This window comes from Saccopteryx bilineata, chromosome 4, assembly GCF_036850765.1.
Source record: "Saccopteryx bilineata isolate mSacBil1 chromosome 4, mSacBil1_pri_phased_curated, whole genome shotgun sequence".
Taxonomy (NCBI): domain Eukaryota; kingdom Metazoa; phylum Chordata; class Mammalia; order Chiroptera; family Emballonuridae; genus Saccopteryx; species Saccopteryx bilineata.
Window position 1 is genome coordinate 18,723,842 of NC_089493.1, and position 16,050 is coordinate 18,739,891.

Consider the following 16,050-nt stretch of genomic DNA (forward strand, 5'->3'; position numbering starts at 1 on the left):
GTCTTGTCTGCTTTTGGTTGAATGCTTGAAATTTGCAATAGGTCAGAATCATCTAACCCAGTGGTCCCCAAACCCTGGGCCGTGGACCGGTACTGGTCCATGGGCCATTTGGTACCGGTCTGCAGAGAAAGAATAAGTAATTTACATTATTTCTGTTTTATTTTTATTTAAGTCTGAACGATGTTTTATTTTTAAAAAATGACCAGATTCCCTCTGTTAAATCATCTAAGACTTACTCTTGATGCTTGTCTTGGTCACGTGATACATTTATCCGTCCCACCCTAAAGGCTGGTCCGTGAAAATATTTTCTGACATTAAACCGGTCCGTGGCCCAAAAAAGCTTGAGTAACACTGATCTAACCTATACCTGGGATTCCCTTTAGAAATAACTTTACATTTTAACAGAAACAGGAATAAAGTAGTATTCAGCATAGAATTAACACAAGTAGCGTATTTAAAACAAAATCAAATGTTTATATTGTATAGCAATTATATCATGTGAAAAGAAGCTATTAAGCAAAATACAGGTTTTTAGCAACCATAAACCATCTCCCCCCCCCCCTCTTTTAAATTTAAGTGAGAGGAGAAGAGATAGAGAGACAGACTCCAGAATGAACCATGCCAGGATCTACTTGGTGACCCCCATCTGGGGTGGAGTCTCTGCCCATCTGGAGCTCATGCTGCCAAACGAGCTCTTTTTAGCATATGTGATGGACACTCCACAGAACCATTCTCAGTGCCTGGGGCCAATGCACTGGAATCAATTGAACCATGGCTGCAAGAAGGAAAATGAAAGAGAGAAGGGGAGGAAGAGGGAAGGAGACACAGATCGTTGCTTCTCTAGTGTGCCCTGACAAGAAATTTAACCTGGGGCTTCCACATGTCAGGTCGATGTTCTACCACTGAGCCAACTGGCCAGGGCCATAAACTATATTCTAATGTGAGAGTGTATTGTGTTTAGGATGAAAAGATCTTATATTATTTCTTCATAAATCTGGCTTCAATTTCATCATAGTAAATCAGAGAAATTCTTCAATCAGGGTTTAAGAATTTCAGAAAAGATTTTTTTTTTGAGAGAGAGAGAAAGATTTTGATCAATCTCCTTGGCAAAAGTTGGGAAGACTGAAGAGCATAAAACAATGGTCTAATTTGATTCCTTTCTGAGTTACTATATATTAATCTTTAGAAACCAAAGTGTGTCTTCCTAAAGACCATCAACTTAATCTGCCACCTCCCGTGTTCTTGACTTCATATCCTACTTGTTTTAGTATTATTACTAATATTTATTAAGACCTTAATTCTGTGCCAGATAATTTAAGTCGCTGAACATTTCTTCTGAGACTCTGAGGTAGGTATTATCATTATCATTATTTTACCAATGGGGACCATTATCTTTGAGTCTCTACACAACATTTCTAAAATCTCAAAGCCAATGATGAAGCTTATGTTCAAGTTCAGGTACACTTGCTGCTGAAACTTATTTTAATGCACTATTTGTATAAAATCTGAGAACTCTGGAATGTCCAAATAAGATAACCTGGTCTTTTAATATGTTTTAAACTATATGCCACGTTAATGAAAATGTCACTGTCCTCTCTCTCCAACTGGCTTACTTGATAGTTTCTCCTTCTTGCACATTTGGCTTTTCTTGAGACTTATATAGGACTATATCCTTTAAACCTCATAAACTAATTTCTTATATGTAAGGTTTGGTGAAGCCGTGTGTAAGCTCTAGCCTGGCTATCCAGGTCTGCTGCAGAAACCTGGGGTCTAGGACAGAAACCGGGAAGAAAATGCCTCTGAGTCTAGTGTGGGGGTAGCTCTCTGTGCCTAGTGATGGTCTTTAAGTGGCAGCTGAACCTTAGAGAAAATATCTGGCTTGTAAATTCTATCGTCTCGCTGTCTGAGTGGAGAGTCTTTGTACCCACCTGTGGGTATAAAGGTGGGAGGTGATTATTATCCCTATCCCTATTTTTCACATGAAGAAATTCAGGCTCAGGTAACTATTGAGCTCATATAAGGTCACTTTGGTGGTCTATGGCAAAGCTGAGTTTCTGTACCAGTTGCTGATGAATTTTAACAAATTTTAACAAAGACATTAAAATAAGGAGCAACTCAAGATTCAGAGAACATAAAAGAGATTGTAGAAACTATCCCTACACTCCTAGGATATACCACCAAACCTAGGAAGAGGGAATGGATGATAAAAAAAAAACACTCTCACCTACACCTGAACAGTCACATGCTTATATTTACTTTATGCATTGTTCTTTTACTGTTTATATTTACCTTAATGCAGTAATTCATTATAGCCTTATTCTTGTTAAATCACTACAGAAGACAGCAAGGATACTAATGGCATTATTAATTATTCATCTGGGTGGAAAAAGGCTAAATTCAATCCAATTACAGATGGAAACAAATGATTTTCTAGAAAGTCTGGAACTGCTTTTTTAAACTTAAAATCCAAGCTGTTTTGGCCTTTACCATTACTTATATGAGTTTCTATTTGTTTATTCATAAAACAGCTAATCATGTGAAATCTACATCCTGTGGAGTGACTGCAGGTGCTTAATTGCTTGCCCGCCAGCAAACCATTACTGCACCATAACTCCATTATAGTACGCAGAGAAAATGCTATGAGTAGAAATAGCTTTTAAGTAAAGTTTTACATCCTTTTTCTTTTGCAACCAATTCCCCTTCTATAGTAAATAAGCTTATTTTATCTAACATTGCTATTTTCTCAAAAGACCAGTAGATATTGTATAACCCAGTTACTGTACTGGAGTTATTACACGTGGTTAAAAATGGGGGGAAAAAAGGAGCCCATTTTTACATATAGGAGTGCAGAATGAGCTCATGAATACTTAAACAGACTGGCTGTGAGCATGAGTCATACAGATGCCATTAAATATCAGGTAATACTTAGGGTGGTGCTATACTATCGCCTGAAATGTCAATATGTTTGTGGTCTCTAACTTCATTCATCATATTCTTTCTGCTCAAAATAGTCAGCTGCTATCATTTCCTTAAGTTCTCCTATAAAGTACTCATGCTTCAATGTCTCTTTCTATCATTTTATCTTGGAATCAGTAACAGGGAATAACTATTTTCAGATAATCATCAAAAATCAATTTTATACATAAATACATTTTTTCTTATCATCTGAGTGTTATGATTGAAGATAAAAAAGGGGAAAAAGTGAAAGAGACTCAGAAGCAGGTAATATCTAAATTTTCTGTTTTTACTTATTCTTCCCAAGGAAGAATAAGGAAGTTACAGCAATACCCTCCTGCCAAAGGAATTCTAAAATGTTTATCTTTTTGAGGCCACGGTGGTTGTTAACTAGGGCCTGTGGGCTGCATGCGGCCCCCTGAGGCCATTTATCTGCTCCGGAAGGGGCATCTCTTTCATTGGTGGTCAGCAAGAGGAGCATAGTTCTCATTGAAATACTGGTCAGTTTGTTGATTTAAATTTACTTGTTCTTTATTTTAAATATTGTATTTGTTCCCGTTTTGTTTTTTTACTTTAAAATAAGATATGTGCAGTGTGCATAGGGATTTGTTCATAGTTTTTTTTATAGTCCGGCCCTCCAACGGGTCTGAGGGACAGTGAACTGGCCCCCTGTGTAAAAAATTTGAGAACTCCTGTTGTAGACTAAAATGAGAGTCCAACTGCATCAGATTCAGATCTTTCACTTTCCTTGTTGCTTATTAAGCAATTTTTAATGAGCCAGGCCTAAATAAAATAAGACAAAAATATATTTGGCAGTATGATTGCTTTCCTAAGTGATCCAAGTTTAAAAAAAAACACAACAGGGAGTGATGTCAGAGAAATGACGCCATGAGGGGTGCTCCTGATATCTCCCCTTGAAATTTCAAGAAATTCAACCACTAAAGACAGAGAAAAAAATATCTCAGAAGCATCTGAAATATGCACACACCAGACAAAGGTATGATTGGGCAAAAAGGTGGTTGAATATTTAATCCATTTTGAAGGAAATAAGATGGAGAATGGGGTATTTCGCTTTTCTCACTGATCTAAGGAAGGAACACTTTTGTCTGAAGTTGAGAAGCAAAGGGTCTGGGGCAGAGAAATGAAACTGGGATAGGATGGATGATCAAGCAGAAGAAAGACCACGCTAGCTCTGCTGAAGATTGCAGATGAGGGGCACAAACGGGCAACAAGCTCTGACAAAGTAACCAGTTTGGGGTGCCTGTGGGGGCTGGCACTGGTATCAGCAATTGTGTGTGCTCCCGGCTTCATGTGGGTGTGGCTCCACCTGACACCTCTGGTGTGGGTGCATGCGCTCTTGGGCTGCAGAGCTTAGCCTGAGATTATCAGCGATAGACATCTGCATGGGCTGTTGCCAGCATCTTTATGCATTCCTAGCTCTACCACCAGCATGGGATATGCACAAATGCCGCTGGGCCTGAGACTGTCTGGGCAAGGTGCCTCTGTGAGCCTGCATTCCAAGCTCCGACTGAGATCATAGGCGCTGTCTACATAAGTGGGCAGATACAGGCCTCGTGTGCACTGCTGAAGTCATGGGGTCCAGGCATACATGTGGCTTCCTGTGGGCTATCAAACAGTGCACAAGGGAGAGGACTGTGGAGATTAGACCCATGGAGCGCTGAATCACATTAGACATGGCCAGGGGCCCAGAAAGGCACTAGATTGGCAATCAGCTCCTAGCCCTGCCTGCTCTTGCTGGTGGCTCTGGTTGGCACAGCCTTACCCAGAACTGTGCTTTGAGTGGTACTGAAGGAAGAACCTGGCTGCTCTTAGAGCCTCCTACTCTTCAAACAGTGGCTGGGATTAACCTCACAGCTAAGTCCCCAGGCTGCTATCTGAGGTAAAAGAGATGTGGGGAGAGGCACCTAGAAAACAGAGTCTCCCATTGTCAAAGTCTCCAAGCAACACAACAGCAAACATTTGCCTGAGAGCCCCATGGGGCAAAACATGTAGTACAGCACCACCTGCTGAAAGAAAGAAAGAAGATACCTGTCAAAATCAGGAAAAAAATTACATTTTTATAACTTTTTTTCTTTTTTTTCCTTTTGGTCATTTTACCTTTTTTCCTTTTTGTTCTTCCTTTTCCTTTTGAAGTTTATCATTTATAGCTGTTACATTTTTCGTTATAGTTTTTTATGAGGGTTTCATTTCAAAAACCTTTATTTTTTTTCTTTTCTTCTTTTTCTCCTACTCCATCATAATTTATCAACAAATTATTATATTTTGAATTCATATTTTTCTTTGTGGCATTTTGTGTGGTTTTTACTTCATTTTTTAAATCTCTTTTGTCATCTTTCCTCAGTCCCTGCTCCTTGTTCTCTGTAGTTTTTGTTCCACTTATCATTATAGAATTTTCAATTTTTCACTGTATCTTTTCAATTTTTATTTTATTTTTTAATTATATCATATTATTGTTATTAACAATACCACTCTTAAATGCCATTAAGGAAAAAGAAATCAAAATTATGGATACAAAAGACAAAGATGTAGCTCAGATAGATGATGAAAAATCTCTAGAACAAAATTTCAATTGCTTGGAAACCTAAAAAACAGAGAATTAAAAATCGAAGTCTTAAAAATACTCAGGGAAATATGGGAAAACATGAAAAGACAATTCAGAGAGCTCAAAAAATTTAATGAACAAAAAGAATACTTCACCAAGGAAATTGAAACTATAAAAAAGAACCAAATAGAGAGGAAAAACTGAAATACATGAACTGAAAAACAAGGAAACAAGCTTAGCTAATAGAACAGGCCAAAAAGAGGAGAGAATTAGTGACATAGAAGACAGGCAACTAGAGATACTACAGAGAGAAGAAAAGAGAGACTCAAGAATTTAAAAAAAATGAGGAAGCCCTACAGGAATTGTATGACTCCATCAGAAAGAGCAGCATAAGAATAATGGGTATATCAGAAGGAGAAGAGAGAGAGAAAATGAAATAGATGACATATTCAAACAAATAATCAATGAGAACTTCCCATGCCTATGGAAAGAATTAGAGCCTCAAATCCAAGAAGAAAACAGAACACCAAGTCACCTTAACCCAAACAGACTTACTTTAAGTCACATCATAATAAAATTATCACAAACCAATGACAAAAAAAAAAAAATCCTCAAGGCAACCAGGGAAAAGAAGAATACAACATATAAAGAAAGACCCATTAGACTATCATCAGATTTCTCAGAAGAAACTCTACAACTCAGAAGAGAGTGGACCCCAATATTTAAAATACTGAAAGAGAGGAACTTCCAGCCAAGAATACTATATTCATCAAAACTATCCTTCAAATACAAAGGGGAAGTAAAAACATTCAAAGATATAGAAAAGATTATGGAACTTATCAACAGAAAACCCCACTTCAGGATATATTAAAGGCAGTTATCCGACCAGATACAAAGAACAAAGCAAAACAAAACCACAAATAAAACCTCCAACAAGATCACAATAAAAACAAGATTAATCTTTGACAACAAAAACAAAAATGGGGAGACGACAAAGATTAACAGTAGAAAAGAAGAATGAAGTGAAGAAGCACTTATAAGATAATATACTAAAATGAATATGATATATATCCTTTTTATTACATAATGGTAACCATCCCTGAAAATACCACTACAGAAACACATGGCTTAAAAAAAGAAGAAATAGAGGAAAGAAGTATGGAATACAACCAAACAAAAACAAATGACAGAAAAACAAAAGAGATGAGCCAAACAAGATACAAAGCTATCAGAAAGAAATATATAAAATAGCAATAGGAAACCTTCAAGTGTCAATAATTACATTAAATGTAAATGGATTGAACTCACCAATAGAAAGATACAAAGTAGCAGAGTGGATCAAAAAAGAAAATCCAATTGTATACTGCCTTCAAGAAACACATCTAAGCTACAAGGATTAAAACAAATTCAATGTGAAAGGTTGGAAAACAATTCTCCAAGCAAATACTATACAAAGAAGAGCAGTTGTAGCCGTATTCATATCTAACAATGCTGACTAAAAGACAGCAAAGGTAACCAGAAACTAAGATGGTTATTTCATAATGATAATAAGGGACATTGAATCAAGAAGACATAACACTTCTTAATATACATTCACCAAACCAAAGAGCACCAAAGTATATAAGACATCTACTAACTGATCTAAAAATAAAAAACGACAGAAATACAGTCATACTTGGAAACTTCAGTACACCGTTGACAGCACTAGATCATTCATCCAAGCAGAAAATCAATAAATAAATATTGACCTTAAACTAAACACTAGAATATTTGGATATAATAGACATCTACAGGACATTTCATCCCAAAACGCCAGACTATACATTTTCCTCCAGTGTACATGGAACATTCTTAAGAATTGACCATATACCCTGGCCGGTTGGCTCAGCGGTAGAGCATCGGCCTGGCACACGGAGGACCCGGGTTTGATTCCCGGCCAGGGCACATAGGAGAAGCGCCCATTTGCTTCTCCATCCCCCCTCCTTCCTCTCCGTCTCTCTCTTCCCCTCCCGCAGCCAAGGCTCCATTGGAGCAAGGATGGCCCAGACACTGGGGATGGCTCCTTGGCCTCTGCCCCAGGCGCTAGAGTGGCTCTGGTCACGGCAGAGCGATGCCCCAGAGGGGCAGAGCATTGCCCCCTGGTGGGCAGAGCGTCGCCCCTGGTGGGCGTGCCGGGTGGATCCCGGTCGGGCACATGCGGGAGTCTGTCTGACTGTCTCTCCCCGTTTCCAGCTTCAGAAAAATACAAAAAAAAAAAAAAGAAAGAAAAAGAACTGACCATATGTTGGACCACAAAACTAATAACAAATTCAGAAAGATTGAAATTATACCAAGCATATTCTCTAACTGCAAAGCTTTGAAACTAGAATTCAACTGCAAAAAAGAAGTAAACCCACAAAAATGTAGAAATTAAACAACATACTTCCAAAAACTGAGTGGGTCAAAGAAGAAATAAAAGCAGAGATCGAAAGACATATACAGAAAAACAAAAATGACAATACGACATATCAGAATCGCTGGGATGCAGCAAAAGCATTAATAAGAGGAAAGTTCATATCACTACACCCTTATATAAGCAAATAAGAGAGAGCCCAAGTAAAGAACTTAACATCACATTTTAAGGAACTAGAAAAAAAACAAAAACAAAGGTAACTCAAAAGCAGCAGAAGGAAGAAAATAATAAAAATTAGAGCAGAAATAAATGAAATAGAGAACAGAAAAACTATAGAAAAAAATCAATAAAACAAGGAGCTGGTTCTTTGAAATGATCAACAAAGTTGACAAATTCTTGGCAATACTCAGGAAAAAAGAGAAAGGACTCATATAAACAAAATCCAAAATGAAAGAGGAGAAATCATCACAGATATCATAAATATACAAAGAATTATTGTAGAATACTATAAAAAACTATATGCCACCAAATTTAACAATCTAGAAGAAATGAATAAATTCCTAGAACAATACAATCTTCCTAGACTGAGTCACAAAGAAGCAGATAGCCTAAACAGACCAATAAGCAGGGAGGAAATAGAAACAACTATCAAAAACCTCCCCCAAAATAAAAGTCCAGGGCTAGACAGCTATTCTTGTGAATTCTATCAAACATTCAAAGAATATTTGGCTCCTATTTACTCAAAGTCTTCCAAAAAATTGAAGAAGAAGCAATACTTCCAAACATTTTATGAAGCCAACATAACCCTCATACCAAAACCTGGCAAGGACAACACCAAAAAAGAAAACTATAGACCAATATCTCTAATCAATACAGATGTTAAATCCTAAACAAAATACTAGCAAAATGAATACAACAACACATTAAAAAGTAATTCATCATGATCAAATGGGATTTATCCTGGAATCACAAGGATGGTTCAACATATGTAAAATGGTTAACATAACACACCATATCAACAAAACAAAGAATAAAAACCATAAGATACTATTAAAAGATGCAGAAAAGATATTTGATAAAATGCAACATCATTTGATGTTTAAAACACTCAACAAAATGGATATAGAAGAAAAATATCTCAACATAATAAAGGCTATTTAGGACAAACCATCAGCTAACATCATATTAAATGGCAAAAAACTGAAAAGTTATCCACTATACTCAGGAACAAGACAAATCTCTCTACTCTCTCCACTCTTATTCAACATAGTACTGGAAGATTTTGCCAGAGCAATCAGACAAGAGAAAGAAATAAAAGGCATTTATAATGGGAAAGAGAAAGTAAAGGTTTCACTTTTTGCAGATGATATGATCCTGTACATTGAAAACCCCAAAGACTCCAGAAAAAGCCTATTAGAAGCAATAAACCAATACAGTAAGGTTGCAGAACACAAAATTAATATCAGAAGTCTATTTCCTTTTTATATGCTAACAATGAAACTTCAGAAAATGAAATCAGTAAAATAATCCCTTTTATAGTTGCAACAAAAAAAATAAAATACTTAGAACATAACAAAGAATGTAAATGACCTATATAGCCTATATAATGAAAAGTACAAAGCATTGTTAAGGGAAATCAAAAAAGATACAATGAAATGGAAAGATATACCTTGTTCTTGGATAGGAAGAATGAATATAGTTAAAATGATGATATTACCCAAAGCAATATACAGATTTAATGCAATTCCCATCAAAATTCCAATGTCATTTTTTAAAGAAATGGAACAAAATATCATCAGGTTTATATGGAACTATAAAATTCCTGAATAGCCAAAGTAATCCTAAGGAAAAAGAACAAAGCTGGGGCCATTACAATATCTGACTTCAAATTATATTACAGAGCCACGACAATCTATACTGCATGGTATTGGCAAAAAACAAAACAAAACAAAAAAAACACTTAGACTAATGAAACAGAATAAAGAGCCCAGAAATAAAACCACATGTATATGGTCAAATCATCTTTGATAAAAGAGCCAAAAACACACAATAGAGAAAAGAAAGCCTCTTCAATAAATGGTGCTGGGAAAATTGGAGAGTTACGTGCAAAAGAATGAAACTCAACTACAGTTTGTCCCCTTGTACCAAAATTAATTAAAAATGGATAAAAGACATAAATATAGGATCTGAAACAAATTACATAGAAGGAAACATAGGTACTAAACTCATAGACCTTGGCCATAAAAAACATTTTATGAATTTAACTCCAAAGGCAAGGAAAGTGAAGGCAAAAATAAATGAATGGGACTACATCTGACTAAGAAGCTTTTGCACGGAAAAACAATAACAACAACAACATTTAAACACAAACCTGACAACAAAACTAACAGACAGCCAGCTAAATGGGAGATGATATTTTCAAACAACAGTTCAGATAAGGGCCTAATATACAAAATATACAAAAAACTCACAAAACTAAAAAACAAACAAACAAACAAGAAAACAATCTAATAAAAAAAGTGGGAAGAAGACATGAACAGACACTTCTCCCAGGAAGAAATACAAATGACCAATAGATATATGAAAAGATGCTCATCTTCACTAGTTATTAGAGAAATGCAAATCAAAACTACGAGATACCACCTCACACCTGTTAGATTAGCTATTATCAACAAGACAGGTAAAAACAAATATTGGAGAAGCCGTGGAGAAAAAGGAACCCTCATTCACTGTTGGTGGAAATGTAAAGTAATACAACTATTATAGAAGAAAGTGTGGTAGGTTCTCAAAAAATTAAGAATAGAACTACCTTATGACTCAGCAATCCCTCTACTGGGTATATACCCCCTAAACTCAAAAACATTGGTACATAAAGACACATGCAAACCCCATGTTAACTGCAGCATTGTTTACAGTTTCCGAGACATGGAAACAACCAAAAAGCCCTTCAATAGATGATTGGATAAAGAAGAAGTGGTACATATATACTGTGGAATATTACTCAGCCATAAGAAATGTTGACATAGGATCACTTACAACAACATGTATGGACCTTGATAACATTATACTGAGTGAAATAAGTAAATCAGAAAAAACTAAGAACCGTATGATTTCATACATAGGTGGAATACATATTTGAGACTCATGGACATAAATAATAGTGCAGTGGTTATCAGGGGGAGGGGAAGGGAGGAGAGAGAAGGGGTGGGGAAAGAGGAGAGGCATAAAGAAAACCAAATAAAAGAAGACAGAGGGCAATTTGACTCTGGGGGATGGGTATACAACATAATCAAATGTCAAAATAATCTGGAAATGTTCTTTCTGAATCTATGTACTCTAATTGATCAATGTCATCCATTAGAATTAATTGCCTAAATAAATTTTTTTTAAAAAAGAAAAGAAAATGAAAAGAAAAAAATCATGGACAGCAAAAGTAACTGGGTTAACACGTTTTTCCATTATTACTATTATTATTATTATTATTATTATTATTATTGAGTGAGATGTAGGGAGGCAGAGACAAGACTCCTGCATTTATCCCAACCGAGGTCCACTTGGCAAGCTCCGTACCAGGTGATGCTCTACCCATCTGGGCTCCAGTGTTCCATTGCTCAGCAATTGAGCAACTTTAGCACCTGAGAAGCCATTCTCAGTGTCTAGGGCCAACTAGCTCAAACCCAATCGAGCCATGGCTGTGGGAAGGGAAGAGAGAGAGAGAAGAAGGAGGAAGAGAAGTGGAGAAGTAGATGGTCAATTCTCCTGTGTGCCCTAACCAGAAATCAAACCTGGAACTTCCATAAGCTTGGCCAACACTCTATCATTGAGCCAACTGGCCAGGGTGGGCTAACATTTCTAAAGAGACAAGTATTTAGTTTGGGAATTGTTTCTTTACTGTCTCCCATCTCTCCAATTTTTTACTCATCTGCAACTTCTGGCAAGTTTCTAGCAACCACTGCCTTCACTCAGGAATTCATCAGCATCGAATAGCCTTTTAAGTATTCCTGAGTTCCTTTTACTGGAACTCTCAGTCCCTGCCAACCCAATATAGGACCCACTAAACTGTGTTATATCTTTACCACATCAAGAACCCCAATACTGTGTAATTGAAACTTAAAAAAGTTGATGGAAATAAATCACAGATATAAATAATAATAAAAGAATCTATAAAATTTTAAAAAGTTTGCCTTCATAGTATTAAAAGGTACACTTAGTAGTCCTGATAATTTAATGATGACAGTCCTGATAATTTAATAACGAACAGTTGTGATATAACCATTTTCATGGCTGTGGGAATTGGTATAATCATTCAATAACTCAATGTTCAGATGTTCTAATACTGGAATCCTAGTTCCTAAAAAGTAATGCAAAGAACAAGCTATTACATTCATTATGTCATTTCTATAAAAATAGTTGAAAAAATATATAAGAAAAAAATACACAATGACAATGTTTGCATGAGTTTTGAGGCATCAACTTGGTTATATATTATACATTTTACCACATGGAAATAAAGTTTACTTAGAATTGTAGGTTTAAAGATCAATTTAAATACTTATTTGATAAGCTGTATGCTAAATAATTCATTTTTATATTCTTATGTAGTCATTAAAATAGCCATATGAAATAAGAAATTTCCCAAACTAGAATATTCACTAAATTTTATTTTACACTATGGCAAAGGTTATGTACCTATTTGTTTATAAAAGGGAGAGAAAAGCAATCTAGGTAAATACAACTAACTTTGTTCTGTGATACTAAAAATGTGCTTTTGTTGTATTTTTTTTCCTCTCAAAATTTCCTTTGTTATAATTCTACCTTTAGATTATAAGGGAAAAATAGAACTAGAAAGGTATAAACCTTTCAAAAATACTACTATTTTAAGGTCTAAAATAACAATTGAATAGTGTTGGTAATGACAGCAGACATGAATACCTAAACCAAAAATAATAAAAGAACCTTCTGTTTTAGAGAAAATAACATAGCTTGGTTAGAGAGTCATCTTATACAATATTGATAAGTATAAACAACCACTTAAAAATTTCTTTCTGCAACATGCTTGAGAGCTTGATCTCGTTTTGTTATCCATTGAAACAATCAGAAAAAAACAACCTTTGAAAATTTCAAATATCACAAGAACTTTTGCCTTCACAAAAAACTGAAACAACTCACCTGTCATAAGCATATCTCCAACTTTAGTTATTTGCTTGGTTTCTGTGTAATATAGTTTCTTAATTTAATTTCTAACCTAAGCTGCTGGGTTCAGTGGAATAAAAGAAAATTTGCTCTTTGGATTTTAAGAGAATGTTCTCTTTGGCATACAGTGGAACTTCAGCTTTTGAGGTCAAAATCTTGTTTCTCATCTGGACCTTAAATGAGGCAAAACATCACCATATATGTTAAAACCTGGCCATGGCAATGGCCAAAATGGAAATCAACTATGAAAGTAATTTGAAGAGAATGCCAGGTGTTAGAAAATAAGAACCACCTTGTAATCACAGAGGAAAAATTAGAAACTATTTTTACAGATTGCTCAGTTGTAGTTGAGATCAGTAGAAAAAGACAATGTGAACAGGGTGTTGATTTTAATATATAGTACTTTCTTATTCTTGACAATTGTCTTAGAAAGTGCATTCTTCCTCTTAAATGAATAAACAAAAAAATGGGAATAGTCTTTTTTTTTTTTTACAGAGACAGAGAGAGAGTCAGAGAGAGGGATAGACTGGGACAGACAGGAATGGAGAGATGAGAAGCATCAATCATTAGTTTTTCGTTGCGCATTGCAACACCTTAATTGTTCATTGATTGCCTTCTCATACGTGCCTTGACCACAGGACTTCAGCAGACCGAGTAACCCCTTGCTCGAGCCAGTGACCTTGGGCTCAAGCTGGTGAGCTTTTGCTCAAATCAGATGAGCCCTCGCTCAAGCTGGTGACCTTGGGGTCTTGAACCTGGGTCTTCCACATCCCAGTCCAATACTCTATCCACTGCACCACAAGAAACAACCAATGAATGCATAAATAAGTGGAACAACAAATCAGTGTTTTTCTCTCTCTCTTTCCTTCTCTCTCTCTCTCTCTCTCTCTCTCTCTCTCTCAAAAAGAAATAAATTACAAAAAGAAGAAAAAAGAAAAGAGATTGCTGATTGGCTAGTATTGCTCAAAGGAAAATCTATACTGTTGGGAGGGGAGAAGGTATTGGGTTTAGAAGAAATAAAGTGTGAGTCCAGTAACAACAGTACCAGCCTGAGCAGTGGTCATTCAGACCTTCTGGAGAGACAGACAAAATAAGGAGGAAGAAACTGAAGAATGTTTACCATCTTCCAAGACACCGCGCAAGGGCCACTATAAGCAGAGTTGAATTTTGACATCAAGTAAAAGTTTTGATAGAGATGAGACTGTACATTCCCACCCGTATCCCTCTGGTAATGAGGTTGCTTCCAAAGTGCTAAAATGACTAGATCTATATTAAATGAAGTGAATACTATTTTAAAGCAGAGCCAATGGAGCCATGGAGATTCTTTTTGATAACAATTCCGGGGAATAGTTTACATTTTTTTTTTCTTTAAGCAGTGCACTTTATTGGACTGGTCTCAAGTTCATGTACAGGTAAGCCTTGGCTGACTCCACACCTCAAACTACTCCCCAGTTGACCAAAAACCTTCATACATCTCAAGGTGGGACACAAAGGAGGGCCATGATGGCTGACAATTCAAAATAAAACAAACATCAAGAGCAAGTATTAAGGCAAAAATTTAAAACTTTGGATTGCATAATTTACACCATGTAAGGCAATGCTATCCTCATCCTCTGTGTGGGCAGCTTTTAGACAGGCAAGGGACTTTCTTTAACAATGCATCCGGTAAATTTTCGAATGGCTATTGAAAAGAAAGAACAATGTGCAATCAGAGTACTTAGCCACATTGTACAACTTTGGGGATGCTCGCTCCAACCAACTGCTATCCCCTTCACCAGTCCAGTTTTTAAATCCTGAGTCAAGTGCAAAAATAAATAAATAAGTAAATCAGTAAATAAATAAATTAATTAATTAAAGTCATGCCAATCTCATCTCATTTTCTGCGCAAGTCAGGTTTTCTCAAGTAGGGTGTAACCAACTACATAAGGAACAGCCCACCAAGAGTTTTTGCAGTTTACAATGGAAGAGAGACTTTAGACAATGTACCCACTCCTAGCCCGTGATGACAACCTGATGTTCAGGCAGCTCTCAGCTCTTCCCAGGGAGAAACCTGAGGTTGCAGTGGCTATTTCTTGCTCAAAACCCAGGACAACATAGCAGGAGATTTGCACTAGGCTGTGGTGGTGGAACTGCAGCCATGCTCTGTGAGTCTCTTCACGAGGTAATCTGTCAGGTCCTGGCCAGCCAGGTCCAGAAGCAGGATGGCATGGGGAAGGGCATACTGATCACAGATGGGCACAATGGGAGTGACCCCACCACCAGCCTCCATTACAATGCTAGTGGTACAGCAGAGGCGTGCAGGGTCAGCACAGCCTGGATGGCCCACGTTCATGGCTGGGGTGTTGAAAGTCTTAAACATGATCTGAGTCATTTTCTCCCAGTTGGCTTTGGTGTTCAGGGGGGCCTTGGTAAGCAGGACAGGGTGCTGCTCAGGGGTCATGGTGGCTCAATGTAAAAGATGTGATACCAGATCTTCTTGTCATCTCAGTTGGTGACGATGTCTGCTTCATGGAGAACTTCAGGGTCAGGATACTTCTCTTGCTCTGGGTCTCATTGTCCACACAGTGGTTCTTCTGGTCCATACCCATCATCATTCCCTGGAGTGGGGGATGCTCCACAAGGACAGAAAGATGGCCTTGGGGGCATCGTCATTGGGGAAGCCAGCCCTCCGCATGCTGGAGACTTTGAGGACCAGAGCACAGCGATATTATCATCCATGGTGAGCTGAAGGCATGCAGATGGGAAGGCAATGTAGACCCATGAAATGTAGAGGAACAGGGAAGGGGAGAAGCCTGTGCTGGCAGTGGACATGATCTCAGCCTGGGAGATTGCCTTGTGAGAATCTGGGTAAAAGTTCATTTGTGATTTTAAGAATTTCTGGGTTCAATCAATAGCCCCTTTGACCTTACCCTCAGTCCATGCAATGAACAATTTCTGTAACTAAGAC

General features: G+C 37.0%; 1 pseudogene; it reads right to left on the reverse strand.

Moving 5' to 3' along the window:
* Positions 1-15,095: 15,095 nt before the first annotated feature.
* LOC136335391 (actin-2-like) lies at positions 15,096-15,777 on the reverse strand (annotated as a pseudogene).
* Positions 15,778-16,050: the final 273 nt, after the last annotated feature.